Here is a 15,830-nt window from a genome sequence, read left to right on the forward strand (position 1 = left end):
CTAACTTTCTATTAACATTTATTGAAGTGAGATCATTTATTTCCTTTGGGATATGTATTCCGAGTATATCCACATCACCATCAGACTATTGTATTGGTAAACTACATGGTAATGTAAAATTTTGATTTTTTAGTGATCCAATACGTAATATAGTACATTTGTCATAATTTGGTTGTAATCCAGAGAGGTTAGAAAATGTATCTAGATCCTCTATGAGGCTGTGGAGGGATTCTAGTTGTGGATTTAAAACAAAACATGAATCATCAGCGTACAATGACACCTTTGTTTTTAAGCCCTGTATTTCTAATCCTCTGATATTATTGTTGGATCTGATTTTAATAGCTAACATCTCGATGGCCACAATAAATAGATATGTCGATAGTGGACAACCTTGTTTCACTCCTCTTGACAGTTTAAAACTTTCTGAGAAATAGCCATTATTTACTATTTTACACCTAGGGTTACTATACATGATTTGACCCATTTTATAAGAGATTCTCCAAAATTGAAATGCTCCAGGCATTTATATATAAACCCCAGTCGAACTTTATCAAATGCCTTTTCGAAGTCTGCTATCAATAGCAGGTCTGGTTTCCCATATTTTCCATAGTGTTCTATTGTTTCCAATACTTGCCTTATATTATCTCCAATGTATCTTCCATGTAAAAAACCTGTCTGATTAGAATGAATAATATCCGACAATACCTTTTTAATTCTATGCGCTATACATTTTGCTAGGATTTTTGCATCACAACACTGAAGTGTAAGGGGCCTCCTTTTGTAAATGGACTGGATCTTTATATTTTCCACTTGTATCCTGTTTCAGTAATAATGAGATCTTCTTCTTGAGTGTCAGATAATCTACCATTTACATAGGAGTGGTTAAAACATGCTAATAACGGTCCTCTTAGTATATCAAAAAAGGTTTGGTATACCTCGACTGGTATGCCATCCAACCCTGGAGTTTTCCCGGACTTAAAGTCTTTAATTGCATCCAGAAGTTCCTCCTCTGTAATTTCACCTTCACATGAGTCTTTCTGTGTGGCTGTTAATTTGACATTATCAATAGAAAAAAATCTCTACAATTAGCTTCAGTTAGAGGAGATGGAGGCGACTGAAAATAAAACATATGCTTAAAGTACTTTGTTTCTTCCTTCAAAATATCATTTGGTGAATTATGGGTGACTCCGTCAATTGTAACCAGTTTCATTAAGTTCTTTTTGGTAGCATTCCTATGTTGAAGATTAAAAAAGAATTTTGTGCATTTTTCCCCATATTCCATCCAGTTTGCTTTATTTTTATAATATATAACACTTGATCTTTCTTGAATAAGTTTCTCCATTTATTTTAGTTTTTCCTCTAATTTATTCTGAGCCTCTATGTTACAGTTTTTATTGCCATCTATCTGTTCTGTTAGACTTTCTATTTCCTTTCTTAGTATAAACTATTTTGACCTAAATTGCTTTTGTTTTCGAGATGAGTACTGAATTGCATGGCCTCTAAAGGCACATTTAAAGGTGTCCCATACAATAAGGGGATTCGCTGTACCTATGTTATGTTGGAAAAAGTCAGTTATAAATTCCTTTGTTCTAATTATAAATAAATTATCATCCAATAGGCTTTGATTAAATTTCCAATATCCTCTCCCACGTGGAAATTCAGTAAGAGTAATGTATATGCCTATTATATGATGGTCCGACCGCATTCTGTCCCCTATCAACACTTTTTTTTACTTTTGGTGCCAACGAGAATGAGATAAGAAAGAAGTCAAGACGACTAGCTTGATTCAGTCTCCGCCATGTATATCCCACTAGATCAGTATATTTAAGCCTCCATATATCTACTAGTTCTAATGTATCCATGACATTCACAATTTCCTTAAGAGCATGTGGGTGATTGTTTGTGGTGTGATTTCCTTTACGGTCCATTGAGCTATTTAAAACAGTATTATAATCCCCCACCATAATAATATTGTCTTGAGTTGCTTGCAGGCTTGATAATTTATTATATATATTGTCAAAGAATTGTGGATCATCATTATTTGGTCCGTAAAGGTTAATGAGCCATATCTGTTTATGGTCCAATAACATATTTAAAATAATCCATCTACCTTGCGTATCTATTTGGACAATTTGCACATTCGGATCGAAATTACTATTAATTAATATCATCACCCCTTTTGAATTTCTTTGCCCATGGGAGAAGTATATTTCCCCCCCCCCATTCTTTTTTCCACGCTACTTCATCTCGAATTGTTGAATGAGTTTCCTGTATACAATAGATATTATATTCCTTCTCTTTGAGCCATGTAAATATTGTTCTTCTTTTGTTATTATCAGCTAAGCCATTACAATTATAACTGGCTATACTTATTTCACCATACACCATAATGAGATACAAGTTTCAAGTCTATTTATCATTATATATGTTTGTAAATTTACCAATAAAAAATAGCGTAATGATTGAGTGTCCATATAGCTGTACCGTGATATTTGCATTGCTACGGAGTAACCCTTCAATTGTTCTCCACTAATTCCCCCGCTAAAGCCCCTCCCCATCCCAAGTTGAGCCGTCATCCCAGTGATCAGCATCCCACCCACGTCCCTCTGTATCCCTAAGGCCCCGAGAGGCCAGGACCCATCCATCGAAAACAGCACACAGTGCCACCCACAAAACAGAAGCAGATTAACCGCCAAAAGCATTTCCAATGCTTTCACCTCTATATATATATATATAACATTTTTTTTTAAAATTATGCATATCCTATTTTCCATCATTATCAATTAATATGCGTAATAATGTCGGCAGTTCACGCGTAGGATTCTAACATATAACATATAACCCTATTGAATCAATTTTAGAATAAGGCTGTAATGTAACAGAATGTGCAAAAAGTCAATGGGTCTGAATACTTTCCGAATGCACTGTATATTAAGGAGAGATGTTCACAAACAGAATACACTCAACTGTGATGTAATGTAAGCAGTAAACAAAATAGATAATAGCAGGCTCCCTGTATAGGATATACAGGTGTGCGTCCTAAATGGCACCCTATTCCCTATATAGTGCACTACTTTTGACCAGGGCCCATTGGGAATAGGGTGTCATTTGGGATGAAGGCACAGTAGTGAGCAAAACACTAAAAACAAGAAACAACATATCTAGAACATGAACATGAAAAACGGTTTGGTACCAGACTTCTTGTTACTTTCAGTACTTCTGTCAAATCAAGCCTGTCATCAGCACAGCAGACCCATTATTATTGCGTGCACCATGCCCGCTTCACTTACTCATTGCTAGACTGCACTGGGCGTCTGGTCTACATCATCCTACTCAGCACAAACTGGTTAAATCAATGTTGTTTCAATTTAATTTGTCAACATATTTAGATGTGGAATCTACATGGAAAGTACATTGGATAAAAAAAAAAGTAATCAACTGTTGTTTTATTCTTTATAAAATTTCAACCACAGAATTTATGTAATCATGGTAACCAATTTTCAACATAGATAAACCTTGTATAAAATATGTGAATTTTGTACTTTTGAAACAATGTCAGATCTTCAACGTAATATCCACTATAAGAAAACATAAATAATAATAAGCAGGGCAGCACATGGAGAGTTGATCTATCTATAGCTATCCATTCGGTCTCCCATCCAGGGTTTTAAACAAGCCCAGCTTATCTTTGATATTTGTAACTGACTATTACCAATGTGCTATCTTGAGAATGATTGTTGAGAAACCTCTACTTAAATAGATGTATCGTTGCTATCGAAGTCATTCCAAAGGGTAGGTTCAACAGAGCAAATTAAATGTAACCATAATTTAGCAATCATTTATAATCAATGATGGTATTTAGGCTTATATGGCATTTGGGAAGTCATCAACAGCTATTGTTTAAATTCAGCCCAGGATTAATCTAAAAATAGACAAAACATATACACTACCACTCAAAAGTTTGGACACCTACTCATTCAAGGGTTTTTCTTTATTTTTTACTATTTTTTACATTTTAAATAATAGTGAAAACATAAAAACTATGAAATAACACATATGGAATCATGTAGTAACCAAAAAAGTGTGAAACAAATCAAAATATATTTTATATTTCAGATTCTTCAAATAGCCACCCTTTGCCTCGATGACAGCTTTGCACACTCTTGGCATTCTCTCAACCAGCTTCATGAAGTAGTCACCTGGAATTCATTTCAATTAACAGGTGTGCCTTCTTAAAACTTAATTTGTGGAATTTATTTCCTTCTTAATGTGTTTGAGTCAATCAGTTGTGTTGTGACAAGGTAGGGGGGTATACATAAGATATCCTTATTTGGTAAAAGACCAAGTCCTTATTATGGCAAGAACAGCTCAAATAAGCAAAGAGAAACAACAGTCCATCATTACTTTAAGACATGGAGGTCAGCCAATACGAAAAATTTCAAGAACTTTGAACGTTTCTTAAATTGCAGTTGCAAACACCATCAAGCGCTATGATGAAACTGGCTCTCATGAGGACCGCCACAGGAATGGAAGAGGATAAGTTCATTAGAGTTACCAGCCTCAGAAATTGCAGCCCAAATAAATGCTTCACAGAGTTCAAGTCACAGACACATCTCAACATCAACTGTTCAGAGGGTACTGAGTGAATCAGGCCTTCATAGTCGAATTGCTGCAAATAAACCACTAATAAAGGACATCAATAAGAAGAAGAGACCTGCTTCGGCCAAGAAACACTGAGCAATGAACATTAGACCGGTAGAAATTTGTGCTTTGGTCTGGAGTCCAAATTTGTCACCACAAACTTCACTATTATTCTACAATGTAGAAAATAGTAAAAAGATAGAAAAACCCTTGAATGAGTAGGTGTGTCCAAACTTTTGACTTGTACTGTAGGTCTAGGGTTTCAAGCTTTGGTTGATTTCAAATGCAATCTACAAGTTAATAACAAATATGTTGGATTCACGTCTTCTCCTCAACCACATATAAAATATTAACGAATAGGATTAAATCAATCAAACTGTATTTAAAGTCCATTAAAAGTTTGATTTTATTTTATTTAGTCGTATTCTTTAACATCGTTTTTGGGTTGAAATGGAGACATGAATCCAACATATCAATTATTAATTTGTAGACAATCTGGAATTAAAGCCAGACTCAGTGGTGCAGATGGAGCTATCTAAGCAGATGTTTGGTTGCGTTGACAATCAAACACAATTCAATATCACTTTTGCAATATGGTAAATAGCCCATTAACTTGTCGACAAGTTAAGAAATTATATGCTGGATTCACCTCTCCATCTTAACCAAAAAGAAAAGTTAAAGAATAGGATTAAGCTAGTGGCTTAGATGGAACTATCCAAGCGTTAGATACATCTATTTTAAATGTTGATATTTGGTTGCAAACACAATTCAATATAACTTTTGTAAGATTTTTACTTTTTGTAGCCTAATGTTAATAATAATAATATGGCATTTAGCAGACGCTTTTATCCAAAGCGACTTAAAGTCATGTGCGCATACATTTCTACGTATGGGTGATCCCGGGGATCGAACCCACTACCCTGGCGTTACAAGCGCCATGCTCTACCAATTGAGCTACAGAGGACCAGATAGTTAAGGCTATCTTACAAACTAATGTAACAGCATTTATTAAACCTTAAAATGAGTAACACATCAATGGCCACATTTTGAGGTTACTGTAACAATAAATGTATTCTAATGTAATCATACAAAGTGTGCATGTTCAGGTTCGCAGGTCTGTGGAAATCGTCACAATTGCTATAATAATCTGCAGAGAATCTCAAACGGCATTGATCACGTGTACCATGTACTTGAATGTAATCTTAACTAACTGCAATCCAGGTAATTTGGTTGTGCTATTACATTAAGCACAGTGAAAACACATTAAGTTGTTGTATAAATAAATAAAATATCTGACATTTTATTCCCATTTGAACTTTTAAATGGTTGAGAGCGCAGCGATAACAACTTTAGGTTACAACTAAACCAGAAATCTGACATTGATTTTCCATTGGAATTTGGTTGTGCTTTTAGATGGGTGAAAGCATAGTGATAACACATTGGGAATTCAATAAACTTTTGGCTGTGTTTTTGAGTGACTAAAATAGGTTGGGATCTCATTGATCAACGTACAGTGCAGTCGGAAAGTATTCAGACCCCTTGACTTTTTCCACATTTTGTTACATTACAGCCTTTATCTATCTACACACAATACCCCATAATGAAAAAGCAAAAATAGTTTTTTGCAAATGTATTAAAAATAGAAAACTGAAATATGACATTTAAATAAGTATTCAGACCCTTTACTCAGTGCTTTGTTTAAACACTTTTGGCTGGGATTACAGCCTCAAGTCTTCTTGTGTATGACGCTACAAGCTTGGCACACTTGTATTTGAGGAGTTTCTCCTATTCTTCTCTGCAGATCCTCTCAAGATCTGTCAAGTTGGATGGGGAGCATCGCTGCACAGCTACAGTGGCTTGCGAAAGTATTCACCCCCTTGGCATTTTTCCTATTTTGTTGCCTTACATCCTGGAGTTAAAATAGATTTTTGGGGGGTTTGTATCATTTGATTTTCACAACATGCCTACAACTTTGAAGATGCAATATCTTTTTTGTGTGTGAAACAAACAAGAAATGAGACAAAAAAACAGAAAACTTGAGCGTGCATAACTATTCACCCCCCGAAAGTCAATACTTTGTAGAGCCACCTTTTGCAGCAATTACAGATGCAAGTCTCTTGGGGTATGTCTCTATAAGCTTGGCACATCTAGCCACTGGGATGTTTGGCAAAACTGCTCCAGCTCCTTCAAGTTGGATGGGTTCCGCTGGTGTACAGCAATCTTTAAGTCATACCACAGATTCTCAATTGGATTGAGGTCTGGGCTTTGACTAGGCCATTCAAAGACATTGAGTGTTGCTTTAGCAGTATGCTTAGGGTCATTGTCCTGCTGGAAGGTGAACCTCCGTCCCAGTCTCAAATCTCTGGAAGACTGAAACAGGTTTCCCTCAAGAATTTCCCTGTATTTAGCGCCATCCATCATTCCTTCAATTCTGACCAGTTTCCCAGTCCCTGCCGATGAAAAACATCCCCACAGAATGATGCTGCCACCACCATGCTTTACTGTGGGGATGGTGTTCTCGGGGTGATGAGAGGTGTTGGGTTTATGCCAGACATAGCGTTTTCCTTGATGGCCAAAAAGCTCAATTTTAGTCTCATCTGACCAGAGTACATTCTTCCATATTTTTGGGGAGTCTCCCACATGCCTTTTGGCGAACACCAAAAGTTTTTGATTATTTCTTTCTTTAAGCAATGGCTTTTTTCTGGCCACTCTTCCGTAAAGCCCAGCTCTGTGGAGTGTACGGCTTAAAGTGGTCCTATGGACAGATACTCCAATCTCCGCTGTAGAGCTTTTCAGCTCCTTCAGGGTTATCTTTGGTCTCTTTGTTGCCTCTCTGAATAATGCCCTGGTTGCCTGGTCCGTGAGTTTGGTGGGCGGCCCTCTCTTGGCAAATTTGTTGTGATGCCATATTCTTTCAATTTTTTTTATAATGGATTCAATGGTGCTCCGTGGGATGTTCAAAGTTTCTGATATTTTTTTATAACCCAACTCTGATATGTTCTTCTCCACAACTTTGTCCCTGACCTGTTTGGAGAGCTCCTTGGTCTTCATGTGCAGCTTGCTTAGTGGTGCCCCTTGCTTAGTGGTGTTGCAGACTCTGGGGCCTTTCAGAACAGGTGTATATATACTGAGATCATGTGACAGATCATGTGACACTTAGATTGCACACAGGTGGACTTTATTTAACTACTTATGTGACTTCTGAAGGTAATTGGTTGCACCAGATCTTATTTAGGGGTTTCATAGCAAAGGGGGTGAATACATATGCACGCACCATTTTTCCGTAATTTTTGTTTTGAATTTCTTTAATTTCACTTCACCAATTTGGACTATTTTGTGTATGTCCATTACATGACATCCAAATAAAAATCCATTTAAATTACAGGTTGTAATGCAACAAAATAGGAAAAACGCCAATAGCATTTCCTGTCACGCTTCCTGTGGGTGGGCAGGAACAAGTGCAATGATTGCTGCTGAATCTGCCATCTCTACAGAAACTCAAACCCTATATTACTGTAGGCTGTGGGAGACAGTGACCATATGGTGCATTCATGAAACCTCTTCTCTCCCTCCAAGAGAAAAATAACTGAAACTGCCTGTGCACCATTTGCAAGACAGTAATCCACGCTCAACAAAAATAGTGTGAGGAGAACACTTATAATGGCCAAAACTTCATAAATAACCAAATTTACTGTCCAAATCTACTGTCCATATTATTGTACAAGACAAAGTAGACTGTGTTGACTCTTTTACAATGCTACATTTTCTCCTACCTTCTTTTCTATTTGATAGCTGTTTAGACCTGTCAACGCAAAACCGAGACCTTTTGTTTAGTGTAGTTTAGTGGAGCAGGTGTTTGGCATGGCTATGATTGGTATGGTGAGATCATGAAGCATACAAATATTCCAGCCAGATCCTTCTTCCTGTCTCATAGCGTGTCCCAATAGTATCTCCTTTCTCTCGAACTGTGTACTTGTTCACTTCCCTTTATGTATTTGAAAGGATATGACTGGTATATGGAAACCTCCCCTAGCCCATGCCTACACCAATCCATGCTTTACAATTTGTGGGGAGTAGTGAACGAGTTCACACTTCAACAAGAAGGAGAAATTGTTGGGACTGAGCCACAGTCTGTTGTTGTAAAGCCTTCCAGCAGGAGCTACGGGGTACAGGTGACCCAAAACGGTTTAATTGACGTTAGCAATCAAATCCTCGCTCTCGACTGTCCCTTGTACCAGATGGGCTTGGTGGGGGCTCTCCATTTGCCGAGCCCGAGTTTAATGGACGAATCAGGGCCAAACAAGAAGACAAAGAAGGGGGCCAACAGGAACTAGGCCAAGGTAAGTTCTAAGGACTGACTGTCATAGTCGCTAAATAAATCCTAAAGATATAGGACACGGACACATGATTGCATCACCACATACCTTTAATTAGGCGTAGTTATACAACGTTTTGATCCAAGAGTGGATCTTAGTCTGGTGATAGCTAACAAAGTCCTACTACAAGTTCCCCACGTGTGTGTTGAAGAGATACAGGGATACACAAGCTTGAAGTTTGGGAGGTAAGTAGATATCAACTTATATCTGTGGCAATATTAGGAAAACATTTCCCACTTAGTAGAGCTCCTAATACTTTTCCCTAAAACAGGAGATAGTAAATAACCAAGGGGACTACTACTACAACTGTCAACTCTCGCTCAGCCTCCTCTTAGTTCTGACGTATCTTCTATCAGGCCTTGGTCTCATCATTCAATCTGTCTCGCGGCGGAATCGACCGTCACGATAGCACTCGGCAACCAAGAGAGCTGCTCCCTCCCTACCCAGCTGTCTCTGCACAATTATACCCAGTGAAACAGGAGTTCAAAAAGAGAAGACAGTGTGCATAATTGCTCCACTTTGAACCCTCAGCTAGCTAGCTAAAACAAACATACAGTACCCACTCCACACCAGCCTCCCATCACGTGCATGGAAAAGCTGTAGGTCTCTCCAACGCAGATCACTCTAGCAATATACAGTACAGTAGTCAACCGGCTCTAATACAATGTGCCTCTCTCTCTCGGATCCAAATAATGGACATTTCCCAAATGATTGTGTGACTAAGTACAAATGTTGCTTTGATCACGTGTTTCAACCAAGCACAGGTCCTTCAGATTAGTTAGTACAGTATAGTTCACCGGCTTTTACTGTACAAAGACTCCCAATTAAGCTTCTGTTTGCATCAACTGTGGGAAGCAGACGCTTGTGAATATATTGATGTAGAAGAGTCTTGAATAGGTTCTACTGAGCTGGATTTTCAGATCAAATAGTTTGCAGTTTGTCTTGGTAAATGGTGCATGATGGCACCTTCATATGGACGGTAATGTTATCAGTTGGTAGATGTCCCCATGCTGTGTTAAGTGGCACCCTGATCAGGTGGTGAGATGTCAGACAGCACAGCCAGTGACCCTCCCTAACAGACCTGAACACCATCACACAACACATGGTGGAGCCAGAGGGAGCCTATGCCCTGTTTGCCCTCAGACAGAGAGCCCAGCTGCTCAAGGCACTGCTCAAATACAGCCTTCATATATTTAACATGTCTGATTTTATCTATCATAACATTGGTATTATAATGGATATCACCATTGGTACAAGTATGAATGGCTGGTGTGATTATAATAAGTATTATATAATGTCACTGGTATAAGTATGATTGATGCTCAGTCTGTAATGTTTAAAATAATGGCTTTGGTTCTTAACTTGTTTTAACATTTCAATAAATAAACAATTAAACAATGCATGCTAAGATGGATATAAATATTTAAGACATAACACATAAGTAACAAGGATTTACCTCCTAAGGCAACACTAACAGTAGACACCTTGTGTTGATGAATGGGAATAACACCTGTAATCATAAGGGAATAACATGTCTTATTCTAGACAGATATACCTAAAGGTGGTATCTATTTGTGACTGTAAAATAATCATGATTTAGATTAACCCATGTGTTACAGTACCTTTCCCGCTTTCTTATCACTCCAAGTCACTATTGTGTTTCAGTGATCCATTTCATCTCTCAATCCAAACACACGGACACACATACACATACCACAACATGCTGGTCAATTCCCCTTTCTCCTCACTTGAACCAAAATGTTAACTTCAAGACCTTCCCCCGGCACTCATCTCTGCATTGCTATGGTATTTTCATCAGTACAGTGTGAGAATGCCCAAGACTCAATGGGCTTCAAAATGAACTCAAAAAGTTCAATAGCTGAATCCAACTCTGATAGGTACTTCAGATTTCAAGTAGTTCTTGCAGGGGGGCATTCAGAAGGCCAACTGGTGTTCTTTTGTGATGTATCCAAAAAGTGCACTCAGTAAACGGAAGCCTATTCAAACCAGAAAGTGTGATTGAATAGCCATTGTATGCTACAATTTAGAGCATTAGTGACCGAGTGTCAAATTCTCACAGGAGGGTTTTGGGCTCAATCCCACAAAAAGTCATCCAATTACGATCCACTTTTTGTGGGGTGATAAGAGGCTTTTGACTCCTTTCTACATGAGATGAATGGGGCTATTGGTCCTGTAAAGTGAACAGAGATACAACACACAATGGGTGTCACTTCAAAACAGGAAGGAAGGTGGTTTTGATGGTGTTTCATGAAGACGGATAAAGCTCAATGAGATGAATCTCTGTTCCCATTTAAATATATTAGCCTACAGAGGAACTGCGTCTGTTTCTGGTGCTGTATGGCTCAGTTAGTAGAGCATGGCACCTGCAATTCCAGGATTGTGGGTTTGAATCCTTACGCCACCTATATGCAGTGGCGTAAAGTCCTTAAGTAAAAATACTTTAAAGTACTACTTAAGTCGTTTTTGGGGGTATCTGTACTTTACTTTACTATTTATATTTTTGACAACTTTTACTTCACAACACATAATTAACAGCGAGGACAGACAGGTAGTAGCCTAGCCTATAGGTAGGAGAGAGGACAGACAAAATCCAAGCTGCCTCAGTACCTGTTCACCACATACTGTGATCTAACAATACATTCATATAGCTCCTGGTAGGCCTACTGTAGCCTACCCTATATGCTGCTATCGTCAGCTTTAAAACTTAGGACAGATCTCTGATGTCTCATGGAGCATGGTCATGATGTGCCAGTAATCGAAAGGTCGCTGGTTCTAATCCCTGAGCCGACTAGGTGAGAAATCTGTCGATGTGCCCTTGAGCAAGGCACTTAACCCTAATTGCTCCTGTAAGTCGCTCTGGATAAGAGCGTCTGCTAAATGACTATATATATATGATTGATTTCATTTTTCGTAGGCTAGCACCTGCATCTCCAGCTCTGCACTCTCAATAAAATATATCCTTTGACCGCTCTTATCATTGTGACTTTTAAATAGGCTATTGCTCCTGTAAATCGCTCTGGATAAGAGCATCTGCTAAATGACTAAAATGTCTAATATAATGCAAATGCACCTGAGCAAATTTCTATATAGCCTACCAGTGAGCAATACATAGCCCCTATGATATCATTTAGTAACAAACAATGTATAATCTAGGAATAGTACATTTTAAAACATAGTCAATACTGTGTCACATTCTTCTGACCTGTCAGACTTTGCTTTAGAATGATAATGTGCAGAAGAATAGAGCATGGACTCCAGATGAAGTGGGAGTGGTGACAACTTGTGCCTGTGTTCATAAACATTGATTCAAGATTATATTTATTTGTAATAATAATAAGCTTACTCTTCCAGCATGTAATATAGCCTACTATTGTATGCAATCGATCTTGTAAATTCAACGTCTTTCTTCAAATGGAAATTATCTATTTGTAAGCTATTTCCATAAACGGCATAATTTAGCCATATAGCATAGTAGGTTACAATGTGTAAACCTACATCGATATGGAGGTAAAATAGCAAACAGCTATTTGTGCTAAGACTTATGACGATACAACAGGTAGCTATCCTGTTCATTTTTTACTCTATTCTTTGCAATCCATGTTATAATAACTCTGTTATCATTGGGGTATAATGTATTGTACAGTTACTATCGACCTGTAGAAAGAGCACCATTAAACCGTGTGAACAACGCATCAGCTCATGATATATGGATACAAAAGTATTCCTGATAAAACTGGCGCGCTGTAACAGTGAGTTAATTTCTTACCTGGTTGCATTGTTAAAATCTTGCCATAGCCTTATCAAGACTTCGATGTTCACTCGTTCGATCCCACTAAAATGATGAAAAGTCCCTTTTACCCAAAGCTGTGTGGAGCTGTGACTTTTGAAGTAGTATAAGAACTTTGAATACAAATTGAGTCAGGAAGTGAGGAAACGTCGCGCGTCGGTCTCCCAGGTGGAGCAGGTGGGAACTGTCCTTGGTTCTGAAATCGAGTTCAGATTGGCAGGAGTGGCAAATTCCTCGACATTCTTGACCACATAGTTGTGCTCGAAATTCCAAGGCGCCGAGTATAGGATATAGTAGGCTACTATGACTTTAAACGGAAACACTGACCAGAGTAGATAGTCAAGTATAAAGTTACATAATTCAAAATGTTCCTAAATGTCTCGATCCGCAAGCGCTCTTCAAAACCAGATTGAATGAGGCTGTGTAAAATATTCTGAATGTTAGAGTTAATTCTCATTAGCCAATTTAAACATCACGTGCCATTTAGTAATGCGGTTAGAACATTCTAGCCTCATGTATTTCCAATGAAATGTCTTCAATGGCAGAGAGAGAGAGAGACATCCTTCTCTGTATGCGAGTTCATCAGGTCAACATCGAAACAGACGCACCCCCTAACTATTGAGGCGGGCAGCTTGCGAGCTGTTGTCAGTCCTCAACTCAGACCAACCTCTCTGACATGCTCTGTAGTCTCACGCGCAAGTTGCTTGCTGTGTAGCAGTTGTTCTTGGAATGTATCCTGCATTGGGTTATTGTTATGCACAAAGTACTTGTTGAAATTTGAGATAATAATCTACTTGTCTTGAATCTATGCTACTGTAAATATTAATGAATGTCCTTTATGGAATGCCTTTACAAGAAGAAAAAAAATAGGCCTATTCCCCCTCTCAGGAAATCCAATATCCACCAAATGCCTTTGATGCTCTTTACTAATGGCTACTCTTGTAACTTTAGACTGTTAATAACCCCAATGCATTCTTGGCAGGAACTTGATTTCAATTGCTCAACTTCATGTCCCCATCAAGCTTCAGAGACATATCAAGCTTCATTAGCCTATGTAAACTCACATTATTACAAGGATCTTTGCCTAGATTGGTTAATATGTAGAATGGACTTCCATTCCCATTTGGTTATAGGACTGTCGACTAGGACTGCTGCCTTCTGTTAGTGTGGAGAAGTTCATTTGGCTGTGTTTAAGGAGTGCCTGTCCAGTGCACTGACATAGGCTACCACCTACTATCAGGGCCCCCTGCCCCCATCTGCCTGTGCTCTACCATCTTCCTAAAGTTAGTGGATTCTATAACAGGAGGAGTCACCATGCATAGGAATGGTAGCCAACACTGTAATGGAAAACTATAATTTATCTGGTAATTTGAGGTATTATCAACAGCAAAAAAAAAACTCTGAAACATTTAACTGTAGCATGTTGTAAATTATGGTGCAGTGTGGGAAAATTGCTGTATTTCGAATGGTACTGTAATTCCACCCCACAGAGTACAGTTGCCACACCATACCTTTGGAGCACCAAAAACCTTTTGACTACTAGTGGGTGCATGATAATGTTGTTTATGGCTCATTAACATATTTTGAGGCTTGCCTTGTAAGAGGCTATATTTGTTGCATCTGTGACCGTTGTGTCGTCAGCAAACTTGATGATGGTGTTGGAGTCGTGCGTGGCCACGAAGTCGTGGGTGAACAGGGAGTACAGGAGGGGACTAAGCACACACCCTGGAGGGGCCCCCGTGTTAATGGTCAGAGGTGTTGTTGCCTACCCTCACCACCTGGGGCCACCCCGTCAGGAAGTCCAGTTAGAGGGATGTGTTCATTCTCAGGGTCCATAGCTTTGTGATGAGCTTAGAGGGGAATATAGTGTTGAACGCTGCCCGCTGGGAAAAAACTGTTTGAATCAACGTTGTTTCCACATAATTTCAACAATAAATGTATATATGAGGACGTTGAATCAACATGAAACTGATTGGATTTGAAAAAAGTCAACAACGTAAGGGAATTTGATTTTTTTTTCATTATTATTATTATTATTATTATTATTATTATTATTATTATTATTACATATACTGTATATACATTTGGACACACCTACTCATTCAAGGGGTTTTCTTAATTTTTTTATATTTTCTACATTGTAGAATAATAGTGAAGACATCAAAATTATGATATAACACATATGGAATCATGTAGTAACCAGAAATTGTTAAACAAATCAAAATATATTTTAGATTTTAGATTCTTCAAAGTAGCCACCCTTTGCCTTGATGACACCAGGTTCATGAGGTAGTCACCTGGAATGCATTTCAATTATCAGGTGTGCATTGTTAAAAGTTAATTTGTGGAATTTCTATCCTTCTTAATGCTTTTGAGCCAATCAGTTGTGTTGTGACAAGGTAGGGGTGGTATACATAAGATAGCCCTATTTGGTAAAAGACCAAGTCCACATTATGGCAAGAACAGCTCAAATAAGCAAAGAGAAACGACAGTCCATTACAGCTGTGAGAGCTACAGGGCGATAGTCATTTAGTCAGGTTACCTTGGAGTTCCTGGGAAACATGTTGGGATTACAGACTGGGATAAGGGGAGATTGAAAATGTCCCTGAAGACACTTGCTAGCTGTTCTGTGCATGCTTTGAGAACGCACCCTGGTATTCCTCCTGCCTACCTATTTCAATGTTTTACTCACATCGGCCACAGAGAGCGATATCACACAGTCATCCAGAACAACCAGGGGGTTTCATGCAAGACTATGTGTTGTAACTTGTTCTCAACTGGCTTACCTGGTTAAATAAAGGTGAAATAAAAAAAAAAGCATAAAAGGCATTTGGCTCATTTGGGAGTTCTGCATCACTGGGCGTCTCACGGCTGGGTTTCCCTTTGTAATTCGTTATCGTCTGCAAGCCCTGCCACATACGATGAGCGTTGGAGTTGGTGTAATAGGATTCCACCTTCCTCCTATATTGTCCTTTTGCATGTTTTATGTCTCATCAGGGGTCATA

This window comes from Coregonus lavaretus (assembly GCF_964263955.1).
Source record: "Coregonus lavaretus genome assembly, chromosome: 12".
NCBI lineage: Eukaryota > Metazoa > Chordata > Actinopteri > Salmoniformes > Salmonidae > Coregonus > Coregonus lavaretus.